Source organism: Scomber japonicus, chromosome 16 (genome assembly GCF_027409825.1).
Source record: "Scomber japonicus isolate fScoJap1 chromosome 16, fScoJap1.pri, whole genome shotgun sequence".
Classification (NCBI taxonomy): domain Eukaryota; kingdom Metazoa; phylum Chordata; class Actinopteri; order Scombriformes; family Scombridae; genus Scomber; species Scomber japonicus.
Genome location: NC_070593.1, coordinates 3,100,809 through 3,126,966, shown reverse-complemented (window position 1 = coordinate 3,126,966; position 26,158 = coordinate 3,100,809). Strand labels below are relative to the sequence as shown.

Genomic DNA, 26,158 nt, shown 5'->3' with positions numbered 1-26,158 from the left:
ACCGCGCTGATGGAAAGTAAGAGAGCTACTGGACTTTTGAACGGCTTGTTTAACTTTAAAACACTTCCAGACGCTTCAGTTGACAAGTCAAAAGTAAAATGCAACCTGTGTCAAACGGAGTTTAACTACCACCGGAGTACGTGGAGTTTGAGTTAGCACCTCCACGCTAAACACCCAGGTGCAGCCAAGCGAGCCTCAGCTCCACCAAAGGACCATTTTGGAGTGTGGGAGCCGCAGCAGAGCCGTGATTGATTCCCAGTTAAGACACTCTGGTAAGAAATGCTTTACATTATGGGCTTAAAACTGCCTTCAAATGGAAAATAACAGGATTTTAAACATGCAATTCAAAACGCCATTAATCGTGATTAACTATGAAAATTCTGCGATTAAACTCAATTTAAAAAATGAATCGTTAGACAGCCCTAATTTAAACATATGATGACATTATTGATACTTTTGTATTTTGATCTCAAATGTTCTATGAATATGAATGTGAATGTGAATGTGTGTGTACAAGATTTTAAAAAATACAGTAACATTTTACTGTTGGTAAAGTCTTAATTCTTTCTAAAGTCAACTTCGTCAGTCCTTGATCTGTTTTTATACTTCAAGGTGAATCCAGAGGAATTATTTTTATCCTGAAAGATTCTGACAGACACAAAGAGTAAAACCACCAGAGTGTAAAAATTACAACATTTACTTTCTAGTCACATCAAATGTTGGATAAACACAAACTTTGAAGTAGAAATCAAAAAAGTTGATTCTTCTTAAAAAGTGTGTGAAAGAATGTATAAACAGGTTAAAGGTTTGACTCACCGCCTGACTGAAGACCGGAGTGAATGAAGATCTGTTTCAACGTCCTTCTTGAAGCTTGGCCGACTGCAAGTAATAATCATTATAATATTATATAAATAGAGATTAAATACAAGGAAATTGGATGCAAATGTGTGTGTGTGTGTGTGTGTGTGTGTGTGTGTGTGTGTGTGTGTGTGTGTGTGTGTACAAGGTATTGAACATTTTAACATTAGTAAAGTCTTACTTCTTTTTAAGGGTAGTACTCCAAGAGAAAAAACACCAGAGTGGTAAATTACAACATTTACCATCTAGTCACATCAAATGTTGATTCTTCTTAAAAAGGTGTGAAAGAATGTATAAACAGGTTAAAGGTTTGACTCACTGCCTCAGTGAAGAATGGACATCTGACCTTCTGTCCTTCTTGAAGGTCGACCTGCAGCAAGTAATAATCATTGTTATAATAATATATAAATATGGAGGAAATAAAATGAAATTTGATGAAATGGAAACAAACATCTTCTTCTTCAATGTGTGATATACATCAGAGAAATCATATCATGGAGAATTTAGTATCACACTGACAAGTGCAGACAGTAAAGATGATTATAAAGTGATTGCAGATAAAATCAATGTCAAATTTATTATTGATTCTGTTTCCACTGAATGATTTTAATGATGTTGACAGCTTCACCAGATGGATTCTTACTGTTTGTTTGATAAATGATAATAAAAAGGAAAAAGTGATGTAACATCCTATCAAATGTTCAAAGGCTAATAAAAGACTAAACCTCTTTTATAATGATGCTGCTTAATATTTTATTCATCATAACCAATAATATTTATTACAATCAGACAGAAAACAGAGATTAGCTCGGCTCTGTTTTCTGTACTGCAGCTGAATCACATTTAAGAACTTTTTTAAATAAACAGAAGTTTAATAAATACCTAACAAAACAAACCTCTGAAACCAGAGATGTACTGAATCAAAGAACAGTTATTCCTTGTCTACAAAGGTCACATAGCAAAGCAGCACATTAACCAACATACACATTAACATTACAAAGTTACATGATGGTGACTTACCGTAACGGCATTGACTGACTGGACATTGTGGGCGATATGGAGTTTGGGATTTAAAACCACACACACACACACACACACACACACACACACACACACACACACACACACACACACACACACACAGTATAACGTTATTGCTGATATCTGACTCAGGAACAGAGAACAGTCATTTTAAACATTTAGAGATCCTCATCTCACTCTGAGCTTTAGTCAGACTGTCATCATGTTTCCCACACAGAGGGGTTTCAGAGGGATGGACCCCTCCTCTGTCTCCTCACACTGAATATTGCTGTTAATGAGTTGTAATTATCACCCCACCTTCTCTACAGATATCAATATTGTCTGATTGTAGCTGTGAAGTTTACTGCACTACTTTATTCCATTGGAAGTTATGAATCTGATCGAGTGGCTAAGACATGTGGAGTTCCTCAGGGGTCAGTTCTTGGACCCCTTCTGTTCAGTCTATATATGCTGCCCTTGGGTCAAATTCTGCAGAACTCTAATGTAGACTATCACAGTTATGCAGATGACACACAGATATACCTAGCACTGTCCCCAGATGACTACAGTCCAATACAGTCATTGTGTCACTGTTTAGAGCAAGTAACTAATTGGATGAACCAAAATTTCCTTCAATTAAATCAGGACAAAACTGAGGTCATTGTTTTTGGCAATAAAGAGAAGAGGATTGCTGTCAGTAAACATCTCGAGTCACTCTCTCTAAAAACTACGGACCAAGTCCGAAACCTTGGCGTGCTGATAGACTCAGATTTGACTTTCAGCAGTCATATCAAACAAATCACCAAAACAGCCTTCTATCAGCTTAAGAACATATCCAGAGTGAAGGGTTTTATGTCTCAAACAGACCAGGGGAAGTTGATTCATGCTTTCATCTCAAGTAGACTCGACTACTGTAACGGTCTTCTGACTGGACTCCCAAAAAAAAGCATTAAACAGCTGCAGCTCATTCAGAACGCCGCAGCTCGAGTTTTGACCAGAACAAAGAGATCAGAGCACATTACTCCAGTTCTAAAGTCTTTACACTGACTAACCGTAACCCTGGTCTACAAATCACTGAATGGTTTAGGTCCAGAATACATGAATGACATGTTAGTAGAATATAAACCCAGTAGAGCTCTGAGATCTACTGACTCAGGTCAGATAGTTGAGCCCAGAGTTCAAACTAAACATGATGAAGCAGCTTTTTACACAACTGGAACAAACTACCAGCAGAACTGAAATCAGCCCCAACTGTGAACACTTTTAAATCCAGGTTAAAAACATTTCTCTTCTCCTGTGCTTATGATTGAGCTCTTCTAAAGCACTTTACATTTTAATCTTTCATTTGCACTCCTTGTCCTTTTAATGATATTAAAGCTAATTTATTATTTTATGCTGCAATCATTTTATTTATGTCTTTCTATTTTTCTGTACTTTGTTTTTATGGGGGTGGGGGGGGGTTGATTGTATGTTTTAAGTTTCTCAAATTACATGTTTTTCTGTTTTATGTAAAGCACATTGAATTGCCATTGTGTATGAAATGCGCTATATAAATAAAACTGCCTTGCCTTGCCTTGCCTTGCCTTTATATGACCACTAGATGTCCTCAGTTAGTTTGTCTTTATCAGCAGTGGTAACTTTATTAATCAATCAAAATCTGTTTGTTTGCACATTTAACAGATCAGCTGTCAGTCAGACTCAGCTTCTCTCCATTTCCTCACTAATCACTGAGTACATGAGGGCTGAGAACAGTTATCAATCACATGACTGATATTTCTACAATTAATGTTAGAATACCAACTTTTAAAAGGAACCTCGACCATTAAGACTTGTAGACCTTATTAGATAATGTTGGCATCAACTATATAAATGATATAAAAACACTCTTGGTGTCTTAATTTCTCATAAAATTTGAAACAATTCTATCACTCATAAATCGCCATTGTTGTTTATGTCACAATGCATTGTGGGTAGTGATGCCAAAAGGTTGCAGTGGTCTTCAGTCCCAGTCTGTTTACACTACAGCGAGATAAACATGGAGGAGAGGAGAGAGTGTCTATGCTAACAGAGAGTGTGTTATAGAGAGCTCTGCTTTCTGTCAGCAGCTGTTTGGATCAAACTATCGTTGTATGATAAAACATATTCTAATAAAAATCATTTCAGATCTATCGTATGCTTTATACATGATGAGATTATATACAAGGTAACATTAAAGCATGCTAACAAGATGCTAACAGGTTTGATATTATTCACAGGTATTGAGTGTATCACAGCAGCAGCAGCAGGAGAACTTGGAGGCAGTTTGTCTCAGTCAGGATGTTTTATGGGCTGCACAGTGCAGCATTGTGTTCATATTTTCTCTACTGTGGGACGTTAAAATACCAACAATGTACAACGGTCGCCTCTCCAATGCAACCAATTTACATCATCAACCCAAAGTTCATGGTGCACGTAGTGTAATGGCAGCCTCCATATGTCAATATATGTTTTAAACGTTGAGGAAAATATTTCAATATTCAATATTTCAGACTCTGACAGACACAAAGAGAAAAACCACCAGAGTGGTAAATTACAACATTTACCATCTAGTCACATCAAATGTTGGATAATGACAAACTTTGAAGTAGATATCAAAAAATGTTTATTCTTCTTAAAAAGTGTGTGAACAAATGTATAAACAGGTTAAAGGTTTGACTCACCGACTGAATGTCCTCCCAATGGTCGGCCTGCAGCAAGTAATAATCATTATTATAATAATATAGAACCATCCAATATAAGAACATTTTAAATCAACACAAGTTTAATAAATAGTTTTTATTCTCAACTTTGTCAGTTTTTATCTTCCCTTAAGTCCAAATGTTTACTTTAATAAATGTAATTAACATTTAGTTTGTAGTAAAGACTATTCTGTTTTTTATTCCTCTTCTCTTTCCTCACCTACCTCTCTTCCTTTTTTCTCCTTTCCTTCTCACTAACTGGCTCATGTTTTCTCTTCTTCAAGTTCAACTGGTCCACTCAAGCCTTATTTAACAGCTGCTCTCCTTCTCACTCATTCTTTCACTTTCACATGAGGCAGCAGACCTGCTCAGAGCTTTTTATCCTTTTCTTCTCTTTACTTCTTATCGTATGTACATGTTAGTTTAACTGACATCATCATTATCCTTATTTTAAGATATGGAGCTATCATTTGATTTATTGTGTCAGTTTGATCTTGTATTTGTTTTCTTTCAGACTTGAAGACTTGTGTGTGTTTGTAATTTTATGTAAATGAGTTTTTTTCTTTTTTTGTGTGTGAGAGAGTCAGAGAAGCAAAATGAGTCTCATAACAGCAGCATCAAAAATATGTGACAGTTTGTTGTTTGATGTTTGTAATACAGTCATGTATTCCTCACATTGTGGGCATGTAAATCTATAAAGTAAAGACTTGGTTTAAGGTTATATTTGGGTTAAACAGGTAGTGGTCATGATTAAGCTCAGGATAATTCTCTAGGTAATGAATAATAGATACAGAGAGATAATAGATATGAAAAAAGTGTGTGAAAGAATATATACAGGTTAAAGGTTTGACTCACCCACTGTCTGAAGACTCGTCTGAATCATCTGTTTCAACGTCCTTCTTGACGTTTGGCCGGCTGCAAGTAATAATCATTGTTATAATATTATATAAATAGAGATAAAATACAAGGACACTGGATGCAAATGAAGCAACATTCTGCTTGTAGCTGTCACATGGAAATGATTCCTAATATTTGAAGTCCTTTTTAAAGAAAGTGGCTTTCTAAACAAGTTGTAAATAATTTATTTAAGTGTAACTTGGTTTCTCTGTTGTTATGGAAACACCTGCTGTTAAACCTGTCAATGACATTGAAGGGACAACATGTGATGTTCACATGATCACTAATTAGAGGGGAAATGCCTGTACTGCCAGAAGCTGCTATCAGAAGCCAAGCACAGGGTAAAGAGTTCATCAATGAAGAGTAACAGAGCAACATTAAGACATTTCTGTTCAGCAGGCGCATATGATATGTGTTTGTATATTTAATTTTTGTGGCTATTTATGTTTGTAAATTAATTTTGTACTGATAATGTCTTTGTGTTTGTAATATGTATTTAATTTTAGTTTTGCAGTGTTTGCTGGCCAACATAAGATGTTAAACATCAGTAGGAGCGAAGCTTATCTGTACCAGAAGAAAACCTCCAGGAGCAATTATAATATAGGACAGAGAAATCATATAATGGAGAATTTAGTATCACACTGACAAGTGCAGACAGTAAAGATGATTATAAAGTGATTGCAGATAAAATCAATATCAGATTTATTATTGATTCTGTTTCCACTGAATGATTTTAATGATGTTGACAGCTTCACCAGATGGATTCTTACTGTTTGTTTGATAAATGATAATAAAAAGGAAAAAGTGATGTAACATCCTATCAAAGGTTCAAAGGCTAATAAAAGACTAAAACTCTTTTATAATGATGCTGCTTAATATTTTATTCATCATAACCAATAATATGTATTACAACCAGACAGTTCTGTTTTCACATCATAAAAATATTATAAATAATTATTTGACCAACATTGTAATGTAGAGGTATAGCGTATGAGACGTAGATATTCATTGCATCTGTGGTTTGCAGTAACATACAATGAATCATTTTATTTTGTAGATTGGGTCGTTCTCTGTGTTAACTCAGACTGACAATTGTAATAAAACTCACTGTTTCTTGTTCTGAAGATATAAATGAAAACAAAGCAGATCAAAAGAGATCAGGAACAAGTTGATCAAGACTCAACATGACTATATTACAATGTTAACCATCCAGACACAACTGCTGGATACAAAACCATCAGACAGACATCAGAAATGTTCAGTAAACTGTATTCTGTTCCTACTGAATCATTTCTGGTCCTAACATTTGAGCTCATTTTGATGTAGAAGAAAAGTAAAGTAGATTTTAATGATTCAAGTGTCTGTCAGTGTGGATACAAGTGACAGAAAAGATCAATGTAAATATGATCAGCTAACAAAACAAACCTCTGAAACCAGAGATGTACTGAATCAAAGAACAGTTATTCCTTGTCTACAAAGGTCACATAGCAAAGCAGCACATTAACCAACATACACATTAACATTACAAAGTTACATGATGGTGACTTACGGTGGTGCTGACTTCATTGGCTCATGGGGATTGGCTGAGATGTTGCTGATGCTCTGCTGCTGCACTGGGCTGCAAGACGACACACACACACACACACACACGCACACACAGTATAATGTTAGGGCTGCTTTCTGACTCAGGAACAGAGAACAAGTAGATATCAAAAAAGTTCATAAAAATTGATTCTTCTCATTAAGTGTGTGAAAAAATGTATAAACAGGTTAAAGGTTTGACTCACTGAAAATCTGAAGGCTGGACTGAATCAACACGTGATCCACCATACTTCTTGTAGCTCTCTTCCCTGCGCAGTCTGCAGCAAATAATAATAATAATTTTAATAATATAATATACACTTGTCTCAAGTGTTGGAGTAAAACAGAAAATTCAATTATTATTATTATTATTATTATTGTTATTATTATTATTATTATTATTATTATTATTATTATTATTATTATTATTATTATTATTAATTCATTCATTTAAACTAAGGCTGTCAGCATTAATGCGTTAATCGCGATCAGATTAATGCAATCCATAACGCGTTTTTTTTAAATCGCATTTTAATGTTGCATGCCTTTTTGTCCCTTCTACTCCCCCGTAGACGGCTCCTCTAGCTGTAGCGCTATGCTTTGAAGTGGCCTCCTGCAGTAAACCTACCGCGCTGATGGAAAGTAAGAGAGCTACTGGACTTTTGAACGGCTTGTTTAACTTTAAAACACTTCCAGACGCTTCAGTTGACAAGTCAAAAGTAAAATGCAACCTGTGTCAAACGGAGTTTAACTACCACCGGAGTACGTGGAGTTTGAGTTAGCACCTCCACGCTAAACACCCAGGTGCAGCCAAGCGAGCCTCAGCTCCACCAAAGGACCATTTTGGAGTGTGGGAGCCGCAGCAGAGCCGTGATTGATTCCCAGTTAAGACACTCTGGTAAGAAATGCTTTACATTATGGGCTTAAAACTGCCTTCAAATGGAAAATAACAGGATTTTAAACATGCAATTCAAAACGCCATTAATCGTGATTAACTATGAAAATTCTGCGATTAATCTCAATTTAAAAAATTAATCGTTAGACAGCCCTAATTTAAACATATGATGACATTATTGATACTTTTGTATTTTGATCTCAAATGTTCTATGAATATGAATGTGAATGTGAATGTGTGTGTACAAGATTTTAAAAAATACAGTAACATTTTACTGTAGCGGCTTTCCAGTTCCTTTTAAAAGTCGCTAGTGAGGCAGAATAGGTCTTGTATTTGTATGACACGCTGCTGCTGTTCCAGAGAAGCACACTGAGTCCAAAAAGAAGTTTCTGAGATTTTAATGAATGAAATGAGTACTACAGCGGCTTTACACGCGCCCATAGGATGGTATATGTGTACACTTGGCGAACGTGTATCAAAACAAACAAAACAGCGATAATGAAATGCGGTCAACAAAAATTACGGCTACCTAGACTCGCCTCCATCCCCAGTGCAGGTGAAGCAGGTACTGATATAACCTACCGGCTGTGGCTACAGTGCCCACGTGACCCCAAACACTACATATCACCATGGCAACAAGACAAAGCTAATTAAACACAGAATAACTAATAAACAATCAATATATGGCTCCTACACACCAGCCCCTAATTATTGAGTTAATGTAAATAATTACTCTAATATCACGTAGGAGACATAAACATATGAAAAAAGACTTTCAACAATAAAGTTCAAAATTAATGTCCATTAATTAATCCACACGACTCTTCTTTCTTCTTGAATCATATGACTCACAGTCCACAGTCTCATTGGTCAAAGTCAAACTGCCAAAGTTCAGTAAAGAGAGTCTAGTAACAGTCAAAAAGGAGAGAGAAGAGAAGAAAGGAAAAAAAAGAAAAAAGAATCACAACTGAAGCCATCGTGTCCTCAAATGGCGTCAGCCTCATGCAACAAGCAAAGCTTTGTGATGGGCCGGTCCAGGCAGCTGCTCCGGGTTTTAATTCGCACCTGACGAACGAATCCTCTTCGGTCCGGGAAGGTCTGTATCACTCGTCCCATAGGCCAAGAGTTCCGAGGCGCTGTGCTGTCCATTATAATGACCAGGTCTCCCACAACAAGATTCCTCTTTACTCCTGTCCATCTCTGACGCTCCTGCAGTTGAGGGAGGTACTCTTTTATCCATCTCCTCCAAAACAGGTCAGCCATATACTGGACCTGTTTCCACCTCCTATGTGCATAAATATCTGTGGGTTGGAACACTCCTGGTGGCAATGCTGGTGAGGTCTTCAACAGTAGCAGGTGGTTGGGCGTCAATGCTTCCAGGTCATTTGGATCCAAGGAGGCTTTGGTAATTGGTCTGCTGTTTATTATGGCTTCAATCTCACAAAACACTGTGTGAAGGCTTTCCTCATCCAAGTTTTGTACCCTCAAAGTTGAATTGAGAACCTTTCGCACAGACCGAATCAACCGTTCCCAAACTCCACCATGATGCGAACCAGCAGGTGGGTTAAAGTTCCACTGTATTCCCTTTTGCAGCATGACATCCTGGATCTGCACCTGATTCCACTGTTCCATAGCGTTCCTCAGGTCTCGCTCTGCTCCTACAAAGTTTGTTCCATTGTCAGAACGTATCTCCCGAACTTGTCCCCTCCTGGCAATGAAACGCCTGAGTGCATTAATAAAGGAGCTGGTGTCCAATGATGATGCAACCTCGATATGTACTGCTCTGATAGCGAGGCAAGTAAATAGAACACCATACCTCTTTACCATGCTCCTTCTACTCTTAACCTCAAATGGGCCAAAGCAGTCCACTCCCACTCGGGTGAATGGCGGTTCATCTGGGACAATTCTTTCAAGAGGCAAATCTGCCATCTGCTGGTGAACTGGCAGAGCATTCAGCCGGCGACAGATGATACACTTGGATAGCACTCTCCTGATGGCTGAACTCACACCCACTATCCAGTATCTCTCTCTCAGCTTAGACAGCATATGGTTACGGCCACCATGTCCCACTTCCTGATGTACATGTCTAAGTAAGAGCTCTGAGATATGGAGATCCTTTGCCAGGATTATAGGATGTTTCTCTTCCACAGGCATAGACAATCTACTGAGACGACCACCAACTCTCAGGACTCCATCTTGCAGCTGTGGACAGAGCTTATAGAGGTGACTGGACCTTTTAACCGGCTGCCCTTTTGCCAGACTGGTTAGCTCTTCAGGAAATCTCTTTCCCTGACAGAACTTGATGATGGCAAGATCAGCTTGTTCCAGGTCTTTCACAGTGAGGCTCCTATGCACTGCTGTCCTCTTGAACTCTTTCATTTCCTGTTCCACAGATGATGCCTGCTGTTCCTTGTTGATGTCAGACTGTGCAAAGGTCAGATGTAACTGTCTTCTCTTCTTTACACAGGACATGAGCCAGCTTTTAATCCTCAAGAGCCAGGCCACTGATTTCTTTAGCTTCATCCAGGAGGAAAAGTACTCCATCAGGTGAGTTACAGGTTCTTCCCTGACCTGAACAACATTCACTGCAACCACTCCTTTGACTTCAGGGTCGCCAAGTGAAAGGTGATAGAGGTCTTCCCGAGCAACAGGCCATTCACTCTCAGGATGCAAAAGAAAGTTAGGCCCTGACACCCATGTAGCATCAGCAACGAACATCAACTTTCACACCTCTGGAGGCTATGTCTGCTGGATTGCTGCTGGTGTGCACGTACCTCCATTGAGTAGGACAAGAAACCTTGAAGATTTGTGAGACCCGGTTTGCAACAAAAACTTTAAACCTTGAAGTCTCATTCCTGATGTATTTCAGGACAGATGTGCTGTCCGTCCAGAATACTGAGTCCAAAAGATCCATCTGTAACTCTTTCCTCCACAGCATGTCGATGCGGCTGGCCATAGTTGCAGCGATAAGCTCCATCCTGGGAATAGTAACAGATTTCAAAGGAGCTATCCGAGCCTTTCCCATCACAAAAGCACTGTGTACTTCTGAATTCTTGGCTTTCGACAACAGGTAAGTCACTGTTCCATATCCATGCTCACTGGCATCGCAGAAATGATGCAACTGGGCTGAAGTAACTTCTCCAAAACCTGGAGGCTTCATACATCTGCTGACCTCAAATCTTTCCAACAGATGCAGCTGCTGCAACCACTCCAACCACTCTTTAGAGACTGACTCAGGCACAATATCATCCCAACCTATCCCTCTCTCACACAGGTCTCTCAGGATCCTCTTCGCAGTTAAAACAACAGGGCTCAGCATTCCAAGGGGATCGTAGATGGAGCTGACAGTCGAGAGAATTCCTCTTCTGGTTAGTGGTCTGTCCTTAAGTACCATTTTGAACTTGAAGGAGTCTGATTTAATGCTCCATTCCACACCCAGCACTCTCTCTACAGGTAGCGAATCCAGTTCCATGTCCAATCCTTCAATGCTTTTTGTTCTGTAATTCTCTGGAATGACTTTCAGCACTCCATTCCTGTTACTCAACCACTTTGTGAGAGAAAATCCACCCTTGGAACACAAAGAGACAAGGTTCCTGTAAAGCATCACTGCTTCCTTCTCTGTGGCCACTGACACGAGGCAATCATCCACATAAAAACAGTGCAGTAATTTATCCACTGTTTCCTTACTGTAGTGATGCCCGTGGTCCTCTGCACACTTTCTGAGGGCGAAGTTAGCACAACTGGGAGATGATGTCGCCCCAAACAAGTGCACCTTCATCCGATGCTCAATGGGTAGCTGCTGTGTATCCCCCTTTGGCCACCAGAGGAACCTTAGGAGGTCTCTGTCCTCAGGAGGAACTTGAACCTGGTGGAACATAGCTTCTATATCGGCCATGATCACAACCGATTCCTTCCTAAACCGAGTCACCACTCCAATCAGAGAACTGGTAAGATCAGGGCCCTGTAGAAGCTGAGCATTTAATGATGTTCCTTGATATCTTGCTCCACAGTCAAACACAACTCTGATTTTTCTTTTAGTGGGATGGTAGACTCCGTGGTGTGGTATGTACCATACTTTCCCATCACCACGGTCCAGCTCTTCTTCGGGCACCTTTTCCGCATAGCCTTTAGCTAGAAGGTCAGTTATAAAGGTGTTATACTCAGTATGAAATATTGAGTCTTTCTGAAACCTCCTTTTCAAATAACACAGGCGCTGTTCAACAACTCTCCTGTTGTTTGGCATGCTGACGTCCCTGTTCCTTAAAGGTAACGCGATCTGGTAATGCCCTTCCACCTGTTTCACAGAGTTGTTGACAAACTCCAAGAACCTTTGATCCTCCCTTGACATTCCTGGTTGCTCCTCAATACTGCTTTCAGGGAAATCATTCTTAAATTGTTGTTGCCAGAGGTCATCCAGGTTCACGACTGAAACTCTGTTGACAGTTATTTGTGGATGCTCCCAGTTGACCGTCTCTCCACTGCTACCTGTCAGTGGACCATTAACAGTCCAGCCCAGCGAAGTTCGGATCGCATATGGTCCATCATTTACGCTACACACCACTTCCAGTGGTTCCAGTGCTTTAGGAACATTGGTTCCTATAAGTAGCTCAATTCCTGCATCAATCTGAGGTAAGCGAATGTGTTTCAGATGTGACCATTGTTCAATATCCCTTTCCGTGGGAATATTTCCTCTGTTCACAGGCATGGACTCTTGCGTGTAAACTCTTGGAAGCTCCAGAAAATTGTCCCCCTCCAGTGCTGCAACTTCCAATCCTGACACGATGTTACTGCTTACGACTTTCTCCTGGCCCATGGTTCGAAGGAGAATGCGTCCATTCCTCCCTGTGAGGTGGAGCTTGTGCATTAAGCTCTCAGTGCAAAACACTGCGGTACTCCCCTGGTCTAAGAAAGCGTAAGTGATGACAGTTTTGGTTCCTTTTTTAGATTTAACCTGGACCGGAACAATGGGCAGTTTGCAGTCCTGCTCTCCAGCCCCTGTAAGACCACTTGACACCAGTGTGTTCTCAACGTGAAGCCCTGGGCTCCTCTCCATCTGCTCAGAATCTTTAACAGGTTCCTTATGAAGTACAGTGGGATGTCTAAGGCTACACTTAGAACAGGAAATCCTTTTACGGCAATCTCTACTGATGTGCCCTGTGCACAAACAACCAAAACAGATGCCATTTTCCTTCAAGAAGCCTATCTTCTTCTCATGAACCAATTTTCCCATCTGTACACATACATCTAATGTGTGTCCTCCTCCACAGCAGATGCATGCCTTTCTTCCTGTTTGTTTGATTTCCTTTTCTTTCCTTGCAGACTGATATTTGTTCTCCACCGGGCTTACATTGGTAGCGAAACTGCTCCCCTTATGTCCAGGACGAAACTGTGACTTGGATTTGTTTGTTCTGTTACTTATGATTATTGATTGAGAGTCTTGTATATTGCCGAACACAGGATCTGTCAAAATTTTCACCTGTCTTTCAATAAAGTTAGCAATATCTGTGAACTTAACTCTCCGGTTATGTCGTTCCTGTAGCTCACAGGCATGGTTCCTCCACCTATCTCTGAGTTTGTAGGGCAGTTTTTTAATGATGCTCAACATGTTGGAAGGCATATCCATGTCTGAAAGATACTGTACGTCCTCCATGGCATTACAGCAGCCTCTAAGGAAGAGACTGTAGTCCTGCAGAACCTTCACCTCCTCTGCTTTAATTGGAGGCCATGAGAGGGCTTTATCCAGGTAAGCAGAGGCGACCTTTTGTTCGTTCCCGAACTGCTCCTTTAATAAAGCTTTGGCTTTTGTATATCCACGTTCTGGATGTATATGTTGACAGCTTCTGACAAGCTCCTTAGCATGGCCCTTTGTGTGTTGTTCCAAAAAATATAGGCGATCACAGCTATTAGTTGTGTTCCTCTCGACTCCATTCTCAAAGGCTCTGATGAATGTGTGGTATTTCAATGGATCACCGTCATAAATTGGGATCTCTCTCTTAGGTAGAGCTGAGAGGCTTTGCTGTTGTATTAGCAATGTTGTTATTTCATTTTGTTTCCTCATAATGCCAAGAACTTCATCTTTGGATTCCAGACCCTCCATGTTAACTCCTTGTTGTTCATATGATTCCTGTATGTTGATTGGGGGGTTCATATGAAATTGCATTTGGTTTTGTTCATATGAGGTTATATTTGGATTTGTGTTTGCTTCAATTTGTTTTGGAATGAATTCATCTGCATTGACATTAAATAACTGCTGCGATTGTGCTTTTTCCAAGTAGAATTTCATTCCATCTGAGACCTTTGATGTCCGTTTTCCACTTGTTGTGCTTTGTATTTTGAGAACTTCAAGTTTTGCCATTTTTTCAGCAATCTCAGTGCTCAGTTGGAGCTCTTCTCTCCTTTTGCGCAGGCGTTGCTCCTCTTCTTCCAAAGCATGCTTTTCCTTTAATAATTTGTGCCTCATACTTAAGGCTGCCAGCTCAGCTTCGGCCTTTAAACGTGCAGAAGAGGTTGAAGAGCATTGTGACTGAGATGTTTTGTGGCTTCCCTTATTTGAAACACTGTCACTTGGATTAATGTCATCCTCAATTTGACTTGGTTCGTTCTTTTGGTGTAATTGAATTTCTGCTGAATCCTGTTGCTCCAGAGAGATTTTTTGTCCAATGTCAACAATCCAACTTTGAGTGTCCCTTTGAAATGTATTGCTGTAATTCATAATGGTTGAAAACCATTCCTTTTGTTGAATGAGTTCCTCCTCAGGGAGTAGATGCAACAGTTCATTGTGTGAGGCTGTGGCATTTTCACACAGTGTATTTAAATTCTCCAAACATTGCTTCACATCCAACACATTTTCTCTTTGTTTCATGAGCCCTTTCATTTCTGGTATTAAACCTTTGATTTTATCCACAACACGTTTGCGTTTATTTTGCAGGTTTTCAATTTTATTCAGCAAACCTTTTTCAGTGAGTTTCCTCTCCCTTTGTTTCCCAGACTCCATGTCAGAGCACGAGGCTGCGTCATTTATTTGACTCATTTTTGTAACTTTTCATTCAATGATCAATGAACCTTGACATTTAAATCCATCCACAATGCACAGCAAATCAGGACATTTCATTTCAACAAAGCAGCATCAGCGTTCCTCCATGCAACATCAAAAACCTTCGCATATCAGCATCAAAGTGCAGACGTCATTCAGAGCACAGAGCAAACAATGCACAGACATCGCATATCCGACCAGCATTCATTCATTCGACTTTTCCAAACTTCGACTTGATGCAATCTGGATGTCTTCTCCGCACACATACATGCACAGGTGAGCTTAGCTTACCTGTCCTCCTTGACAGATGTATGACGTGGCGTTTTGTCTTACTTTATTTAGGTCCGCTGCGCTGTGCGTCCTGCAGATTGCTTTGTGCTGCAAGCGATCGCTTTATTAATTGATGCCTTTTTTGTTGACACTATGTAGCGGCTTTCCAGTTCCTTTTAAAAGTCGCTAGTGAGGCAGAATAGGTCTTGTATTTGTATGACACGCTGCTGCTGTTCCAGAGAAGCACACTGAGTCCAAAAAGAAGTTTCTGAGATTTTAATGAATGAAATGAGTACTACAGCGGCTTTACACGCGCCCATAGGATGGTATATGTGTACACTTGGCGAACGTGTATCAAAACAAACAAAACAGCGATAATGAAATGCGGTCAACAAAAATTACGGCTACCTAGACTCGCCTCCATCCCCAGTGCAGGTGAAGCAGGTACTGATATAACCTACCGGCTGTGGCTACAGTGCCCACGTGACCCCAAACACTACATATCACCATGGCAACAAGACAAAGCTAATTAAACACAGAATAACTAATAAACAATCAATATATGGCTCCTACATTTTACTGTTGGTAAAGTCTTAATTCTTTCAAAAGTCAACTTCGTCAGTCCTTGATCTGTTTTTATACTTCAAGGTGAATCCAGAGGAATTATTTTTATCCTGAAAGATTCTGACAGACACAAAGAGTAAAACCACCAGAGTGTAAAAATTACAACATTTACTTTCTAGTCACATCAAATGTTGGATAAACACAAACTTTGAAGTAGAAATCAAAAAAGTTGATTCTTCTTAAAAAGTGTGAAAGAATGTATAAACAGGTTAAAGGTTTGACTCACCGCCTGACTGAAGACCGGAGTGAATGAAGATCTGTTTCAACGTCCTTCTTGAAGCTTGGCCGACTGCAAGTAATAATCATTGTTATAATATTATATAAATAGAGATTAAATACAAGGAAATCGGATGCAAATGTGTGTGTGTGTGTGTGTGTGTGTGTGTGTGTGTGTGTGTGTGTGTGTGTGTGTGTGTGTGTGTGTGTGTGTGTGTGTGTGTGTGTGTGTGTACAAGGTATTGAACATTTTAACATTAGTAAAGTCTTACTTCTTTTTAAGGGTAGTACTCCAAGAGAAAAAACACTAGAGTGGTAAATTACAACATTTACCATCTAGTCACATCAAATGTTGATTCTTCTTAAAAAGGTGTGAAAGAATGTATAAACAGGTTAAAGGTTTGACTCACTGCCTCAGTGAAGAATGGACATCTGACCTTCTGTCCTTCTTGAAGCTCGACCTGCAGCAAGTAATAATCATTGTTATAATAATATATAAATATGAGGAAATAAAATGAAATTTGATGAAATGGAAGCAAACATCTTCTTCTTCAATGTGTGATATACATCAGAGAAATCATATCATGGAGAATTTAGTATCACACTGACAAGTGCAGACAGTAAAGATGATTATAAAGTGATTGCAGATAAAATCAATGTCAGATTTATTATTGATTCTGTTTCCACTGAATGATTTTAATGATGTTGACAGCTTCACCAGATGGATTCTTACTGTTTGTTTGATAAATGATAATAAAAAGGAAAAAGTGATGTAACATCCTATCAAATGTTCAAAGGCTAATAAAAGACTAAACCTCTTTTATAAAGATGCTGCTTAATATTTTATTCATCATAACCAATAATATTTATTACAATCAGACAGAAAACAGAGATTAGCTCGGCTCTGTTTTCTGTACTGCAGCTCAATCACATTTAAGAACTTTTTTAAATCAACACAAGTTTAATAAATAGTTTTTATTCTCAACTTTGTCAGTTTTTATCTTCCCTTAAGTCCAAATGTTTACTTTAATAAATGTAATTCACATTTTGTTCAAGTCAGGGCTTCCCTGCTTAGGCTGCTGCCCCCGCGACCCGACCCCGGATAAGCGGAGATGAATGGATGGAATTCACATTTTTTCAGACTTGAAGACTCATGAGTGTTTTTCCATTTATTGCTGCATCAATTCACTTCCTGTGATTAGTTCAAATAAACCTTCATTAAGAGGACTGAAGTTTCATGGCCTTCCTTTCCATTCATCTTGACTGATGCTCATGATGATTACAATGAATCATTTTATTCTGGAGATTGGGTCGTTCTCTGTGTTAACTCAGACTGATAATTCTAATAAAATTCACTGTTTCTTGTTATGAAGATATAAATGAAAACACAACAAAGCAGATCAAAAGAGATCAGAAACAAGTTGATCAAGACTCAACATGACTATGTTATAATGTTAGCTATCCAGACACAACTGCTGGATATAAAACTACCAGACAGACATCAGAAATGTTCAGTAAACTGTATTCTGTTCATACTGAATCATTTCTGGTCCGAACATTTGAGGTCATTTTGATGTAGAAGAAAAGTAAAGTAGATTTTATTGATTCAAGTGTCTGTCAGTGTGGATACAAGTGACAGAAAAGATCAATGTAAATATGATCAGCTAACAAAACAAACCTGTGAAACCAGAGATGTACTGAATCAAAGAACAGTTATTCCTTGTCTAGAAAGGTCACATAGCAAAGCAGCACATTAACATTACAAAGTTACATGATGGTGACTTACGGTGGTGGAGGTCCTGGAGGTGGTGGAAACATAATTGGCTCATGGGGATTGGCTGAGATGTTGCTCGTGCTCTGCTGCTGCACTGGCCTGCAAGACGACACACACACACACACACACACACACACACACACACACACACACACACACACACACACACATACACACACACAGTATAATGTTAGGGCTGATTTCTGACTCAGGAACAGAGAACAAGTAGATATCAAAAAAGTTTATAAAAATAGATTCTTCTCAAAAAGTGTGTGAAAGAATGTATAAACAGGTTAAAGGTTTGACTCACCGCCTGACTGAAGACCGGAGTGAATGAAGATCTGTTTCAACGCCCTTCTTGAAGCTTGGCCGACTGCAAGTAATAATCATTATAATATTATATAAATAGAGATTAAATACAAGGAAACTGGATGCAAGTGTGTGTGTGTGTGTGTGTGTGTGTGTGTGTGTGTGTGTGTGTGTGTGTGTGTGTGTGTGTGTGTGTGTGTGTGTGTACAAGGTATTTAACATTTTAATATTAATAAAGTCTTACTTCTTTTTAAGGGTAGTACTCCAAAAGAAAAACACCAGAGTGGTAAATTACAACATTTACCATCTAGTCACATCAAATGTTGGATAAACACAAACTTTGAAGTAGAAATCAAAAAAGTTCACAAAACTTGATTCTTCTCAAAAAGTGTGTACAAAGTTAAATGTTTGACTCACCCAATGCCTGAAGACTGGTCTGAATCACCACGTGCTTCCCTGCGCCGCCTGCAGCAAGTAATAATCATTGTTATAATAAAATATAAATATGGAGGAAACAAAATGAAATTTGATGAAATGGAAACAAACATGTTCTTCTTCAATGTGTGATATACATCAGAGAAATCATATCATGGAGAATTTAGTATCACACTGACAAGTGCAGACAGTAAAGATGATTATAAAGTGATTGCAGATAAAATCAATGTCAGATTTATTATTGATTCTGTTTCCACTGAATGATTTTAATGATGTTGACAGCTTCACCAGATGGATTCTTACTGTTTGTTTGATAAATGATAATAAAAAGGAAAAAGTCATGTAACATCCTATCAAATGTTCAAAGGCTAATAAAAGACTAAACCTCTTTTATAAAGATGCTGCTTAATATTTTATTCATCATAACCAATAATATTTATTACAATCAGACAGAAAACAGAGATTAGCTCGGCTCTGTTTTCTGTACTGCAGCTCAATCACATTTAAGATCATTTTAAATCAACAGAAGTTTAATAAATAGTTTTTATTCTCAACGTTGTCAGTTTTTATCTTCCCTTAAGTCCAAATGTTTACTTTAATAAATGTAATTCACATTTTGTTCAAGTCAGGGCTTCCCTGCTTAGGCTGCTGCCCCCGCGACCCGACCCCGGATAAGCGGAGATGAATGGATGGAATTCACATTTTTTCAGACTTGAAGACTCATGAGTGTTTTTCCATTTATTGCTGCATCAATTAAATTCCTGTGATTAGTTCAAATAAACCTTCATTAAGAGGACTGAAGTTTCATGGCCTTCCTTTCCATTCATCCTGACTGATGCTCATGATGATTACAATGAATCATTTTATTCTGGAGATTGGGTCGTTCTCTGTGTTAACTCAGACTGATAATTCTAATAAAATTCACTGTTTCTTGTTATGAAGATATAAATGAAAACACAACAAAGCAGATCAAAAGAGATCAGAAACAAGTTGATCAAGACTCAACATGACTATGTTATAATGTTAGCTATCTAGACACAACTGCTGGATATAAAACTACCAGACAGACATCAGAAATGTTCAGTAAACTGTATTCTGTTCATACTGAATCATTTCTGGTCCGAACATTTGAGGTCATTTTGATGTAGAAGAAAAGTAAAGTAGATTTTATTGATTCAAGTGTCTGTCAGTGTGGATACAAGTGACAGAAAAGATCAATGTAAATATGATCGGCTAACAAAACAAACCTCTGAAACCAGAGATGTACTGAATCAAAGAACAGTTATTCCTTGTCTACAAAGGTCACATAGCAAAGCAGCACATTAACCAACATACACATTAACATTACAAAGTTACATGATGGTGACTTACTTGCTTAGACATGTCCCCATGATTAACAGTCAGGGATATCACAAACTCTGCACTGGGCTGTAAAAGAACACACACACACACACAGTATAATGTTATTGTGTTATTGCTGATTTCTGACTCAGGAACAGAGAACAGTCATTTTAAACATTTAGAGATCCTCATCTCACTCTGAGAGATGAGGATCTCTGATGGAATGAGTTATAATTATCACCCCACCTTCTCTACAGATATTAATCTTGTCTGATTGTAGCTGTGAAGTTCACTGACACGGAGAATGTACTTCAGTTTGTGTCTATTTAGTTTCTCATTTCAGACCCTGCACTACTTTATATGACCACTAGATGTCCTCAGTTAGTTTGTCTTTAACAGCAGTGGTAAATGGTAAAATTGTATCTCTCCATTTCCTCACTAATCACTGAGTACGTGAGGGCTGACAGCAGTTATCAATCAAATAACTGATATTTCTGCAATAAATGCCAGAATACTAACTCTGAAAACATGTTGTGGATATTTAATATACAAACTTTAAGGATCCCCGGAGGATAAGGGTTACTGACTTTGGTGATCCCCTGACTTTTCCCTGAGCATCACTATGAGGCTGACAGATTTAATTCCTAATGAAATGTCTAAGCAGGACTCAGGTCCAACTCAGGATGAATTGTAACACCTTCATCCCCTCACTTTTCATGTAGTGCCATCATTCGGTAAGATATTCATTTGTTCAGTACTTTGGTACAAATAAGCAAATATCAGACCAAGACAGTGACACCTATAAATATTCACCATCTCAATTAAACATTTGGAGATCGTCATCTCAACTACACACTGCTTTTTGCATTGTTTGCTCATCGCCAAAGAAAATGCTTCTCATCCAAGCCGAGAACTTTTACTATTTTCTCATCTGTCCACAGAACATTTCTCTTGTCACCTTCTGGTTTATCTACGTGGTCTTGAGCAAACTGAAGACAGCAGCAATGTTTTTATTTACAGAGCTGTGGCTTTCTCTTTGCAGCTCTGCCATGCACACCATTGATGTTCAGTGTTCTCCTAATGGTGGAGTCATGAACATTGACTGTAGCTCACTGCAATAAAAGCTTTTAGTTTCCTTTCCCTTTTGACTTCCCAGACTGTTACACACCTGCTCTTTGATGTGAGCTTTGTTGTCCAGCTACGGACGGGAACACTGGTGTTGGATGTCTCCCATTTATACACAATCTGCCTGACAGTCGACTGGTGGAGTCCAAACTTCTTTAGAAATGGTTTTGTAACACTTTACAGCCTGCTGAGTATCAGCAACTCTTCTTCTAAGGTTGTCAGCCATGGCACACTTACACAAACTTGTGTTGTGAATGTCAGACTTTTAATGTCAACACCCAGATTTCTGTTCTTTAAATAAATCAGGGCCTCAATAAATAAATTAATAAATTTTATATTTTTAGTCTGGGTTGTTTTATTGGATTCCTTTGGTGTAGTTTAATGACTTCTGTAAAACTCAAATCATGTTTTAGATCATATTTATGCAGAAACATTAAAACTGTAAAGGGTTCACAACATTTCGAGCAGCACTGTATGTATAATTTAAATAATTGCAATTAAGGCTAACATTTGAAACTTTTGTTCACACTGATCTGACTGTATGTCAAGTAAAAGGTAGCGTCAACTGAAACATTTAGAAATGTACGGTATTTCACTAACGGATAAAGAAAACAATCACACAGCCACAAATTGCTGTACATTCAGTGACACCTGACCTGAACAGCCACTATTCTAACCCTTTACAGACCAGGCTATCTAATAGATGCAAAATACTAGAGAGAAATAAAAGAAGCAAAATGAGCCCTCAGTGTGCACCTCTACTGAATAAAGCCAGGCAAACTTGTGCATTCTCTATAAGATTGTATTATGAACACATTTCTGTGCTGAAAACACAGCAGACAACCTCTATCAATTCAGAGCAGTTAAATAAACTCAACTTCACTGTCCATGACCTGTATGTCTATTTTATGCTGCTGCCAAATTTCTGTTGACAAACTTGCTCAACAAAATCTCTGAAACAAACCACAAAGTAAAGCAACACAATGTTTAAATAAACGTGAGAGGAAATCATAATGATTTGATGATTAACACAAATACTGTTGGTTTGAAGAAAATGACATAATAACAATAATAATAATAATCTTTAAAAACTATGTTATTGCTTCCAATAAGAGTCATTAAAGTAGGGTATATAAAATGTTATAATCCCTAATAATACATAAATAGTGACAATACCTTAAAAGTGTGAGACAAACTGCGTCACCAGTGTTAGAGTCAACTGCAAGTAAACAACAAGAAATGAGGAAGAGATTCCTGTGTGCTAGTCCGTCTTACTGGTTTAATTCAACACACGCCCTTTCTCCCTTATGACATTACCTTCATCCAAAGTAGACTACAATTAAAAAACAAGTTATTCAACACACAATTGAAAGATACCTACAGGTTGTTTTTGATGTTCGTTCAAAGTGAAAATACAGCTAGCCCACTTTAAACTGATTATGTCATCGGTCAACACATTTAACATTTGTAATAACATTTAAACAGTTTATTATATTCAGCACAAACAAATGATGATGTGAACTTGACATGATAGACAATGATAGACATTTTTTTCATCTCCATTTGAGTGTCACAAATTTTCATCCAATTGTCTTCAAGTGCTCCTTTATAAAACTGATATTACAACTCTATTTTATTTATAAAGCTTTGAAAAGGAGATACCTTTCTTTGTTTTGCATATAACACAAGTTATGTTTTTTGAGAGAGACTAAAGAGACGTGTATGCTATGGTGGAAGAAGGACTCAGATTCTTTATAAGTACCAATGCAGCAATGTAAAAATATTCTATAACAAATAAAAGTCCTGCATGATAAATCCTATGAAGCCTATCAAGCTCATAATACTTGTGGAAAAGTACATACGTACTATGCTGTGTTTGAACTTATACATGTGATCAGTCTGCGTTCAGAAATGACATCTGCAGACTGAGAGAATGATATGCCACTAACAACCTGTGACTCGACATGTCCAAAAGAAAGATTATAATCAGTGTCAGGGAACAGGGTGTAGAACCTGCTCCACTACATACCATGCCAACCTGTCCCAGCAGATGCACCTGTTATTCTCACCTATGGTGCTGGTGTAGTCTGCCAGCTACATTGTGGCAGACTGGAAAGCTCTCCAAAGAGTCAGGACATTAGAAACAAATGACAACATGTACTTACTCTGTTTTATAATATTTATTGTTTATTTAATATTCAGACTGTAATGTGTCTAGTTGTAGTTTTACATTAATGTATATAGTTATGTTACTGCATGTACCACTGGAGACACTTGATTTCATTGAACATTGCACAATGACAGTAAAGGCACTGAAATTGAAAGTAATAGTGAAGCATCAGTGTTAGAGCATAAGTGTTACTGTTCCCAACCTAGGGGTGGGGCCCCTGCAAAGGGTCAGCAGATAAATGTGAGGGCTGGTGAGATGATTAATGAGACATATTGATTGATGATGTTTCTGTAACATCACCCAGTACAATAGAGAAGAATTTTGGCTGGACACAAAACAAAAGCAGCACTTTCTAATGTCCCAGAAAATGAAATAGGGCTGTGCAATGACAGGATGTAACCGTATGTAGGTATACTTGAGCTGTTTTTATGTATAGTATTTATTGATTATCTTTGTCTTTCATTTTTATTTATTTCTATTTCTTTTTTTTAATTATTATTATGAATGATGCACTGACTGGTGAGCACTTTAAAATTTCATTGTACTTGTGACAATGACAATACAATAAAGACCTATTCTATTCTAGTTATAGTCATTGTTATGATAACACATTGAAGAAGCAACATTTTTCATCTATTCATAGTTGATTTTTTATTCTTTTTTCACTGAATGATGTTTAATGACGTTGACAAAACCTGCTCTACATTAATGATGCTGCTTTGAATTGTAAGACACTTGATCATACACAGAGGTCATTCAAAGTGCTATCTAAATAAATGTGCCTACTATAACATTATACTGTTTCCTGTATCAACAATCAATGTTGGCTGATTGAAGTTGCACTGTTACTCATATTATTCTAGTGTAGCATAAATAGCATGCTGTGTTCCATTTACCTCAAGTTGGAAGTTGGAGCTGGGAATTATTGTGTATTGATAAGTTTGTCCTGATTGAGATACCGTCATGTGTTGTCATGTCTTGTAAAAACAAGAAAGTAAAACGGACTTTAATAGTTGTAATACGAGTGGGTATACAACAACACTGGAGATGAGGTAATGCGTTCTCACATCATGTTTGTTATTTTTAGACGCCAGTTGTGATAACAAGTCTAAACTTGTGGACACAGATTCAGGCTGTCAGGGAAGTGTAGTCTCCTTTCCAGATCAAAGTGAAGTGCAGCCAGTTCATAACAAGTGGCTCCTCTTCAGCCACCCGACTGATCTGTCCAAAAGGGTTAATTTAGGAGTGTATCTGAACAAAACCCCACAAGATCCAACACAATGGAGCAAACCCTCCATCATCAACTATGGACCCAGTGGTTATTCAGACCTGGCTTACATAGATGATGGTTGGTTTGTTTGTTTAATGGAGTGTGGGAAGCATGCATACACTGATCAGATAGCGTGTCGGGTTTTTAGCTACAATGATGTGGAGCAGGCCATTGCAGAGTAGTCTGAGGTGAAGCCTTCTGACTAAACAGCAGAGAGAAAATCAGGGATGCAGCTTCTGTCAATTACATCCCAATACTATTAAACAAACTACCTTTAGATATCAGGGAAGCCAGTTCACTAAATATTTTTAAGAGAAAGCTAAAAACGTATCTCTTCACTTTGGCTTTTAATTAGCTCTTCTATCAGTTAGAGCTGCAAACATCGTGAAAATATCGCACGTTCACTGAAATACCGTGTGGTCTCACAAGGCACCCGCATAGTACATCTAGAGATCTGTGCGTGATCGCGCAATATTTCACTATATAAACATTTAAATTTGTGTATTGACAGCAGACCTGTCCTGATGTTTAGGAGAAACTTAACATTAATTATTGTTATATTCTCATAGATCCTGATGTAACCGTTGCTGCGCCTTGTGCGTATATGAACACAGCACCTCTCTCATTTTGGAGAAGCGCATGATCCTGCTACCGTGTGATGCTGCAGGTAGGGGAGAACGTGATTGGTTGTCATATTCATTAGATCTTGGTCCCTAGAGGGCACTGTGGGCCGCTTCAAGGAATTTGGGGACCCAAGTAAAATGGATTTGGAGTGCATCACTGAGTGTCTAACACCTAGACATTAGTACAGGCCCCATATTCAGAAATCTGAGATGTCCATGGGCAAAGTGACTGGTATTTTCACAGTTTTGGGGGAATTCAATATCTGTGATTTGCACTGGTGTTTTTTTAATAATTTGACAGTGCACACAATTAGTTAAGACTCTGGGCAACTGTGCAGGATATCAGCTATAATTACAGAGCTTGTGGTACCTTGTGTTGTTGAGGTGCTGGAAAGTGGTGCAGACTCAATTTGTGTTGATGTTGAGGCCATGGTACCACTGGATGTAGTCTCTCCTATGTCATCTTCTTCCTCATGAATGGGAGATGAAGTTAATGGTGCAGCTGGGAAAACAATGAAGTCTATGTATCATATTTTTTATGTACAGAGTGCATAACATAGACATTAGGAGGGCCCATTTAAAAAAAATCTGAAATGTCGAGTGAAATTTACAGTGGAAAATATGTTTGACCATTTTATCAATGGGGAAGATCACACGGTAAGGGAGATACACTTCTACTACATATTTTGATGCCACTCAGAGATTATTGAACTGGCATTTAAAAACAACTTGTCTTTTTGTGTGTGCATAGATGTATTTTAATGGCAACACAAAAAGATCTAATTAAATTAAGACCTTATATGACTTTGAAGCCAAAATGTGCTCGGTAATGGAGTTACGGAAAATGAACACCATTTTTTAACCATAAAACTCAACATCGTCAAACATGGGGTTCTCAGAATATAACATTTTAAAAAGTCATATGGAAATGTTTTTATAATTATTTTCTGTCATATGACCAAAGATCGTATGTCCATGACAAATTTTGAGGCATTTATGA

General features: G+C 38.3%; 1 long non-coding RNA gene across 1 annotated transcript in view; it reads right to left on the bottom strand.

The window, feature by feature from the left end:
• The window catches only part of LOC128375677 (uncharacterized), a 59,602-nt gene extending 34,012 nt beyond the window's left edge, over nucleotides 1–25,590 (bottom strand). Inside the window, exon 1 of the long non-coding RNA XR_008323100.1 lies at nucleotides 25,529–25,590. This is a non-coding gene — a long non-coding RNA (uncharacterized LOC128375677). The remainder of the gene's footprint in view (nucleotides 1–25,528) is intronic.
• Nucleotides 25,591–26,158: the final 568 nt, after the last annotated feature.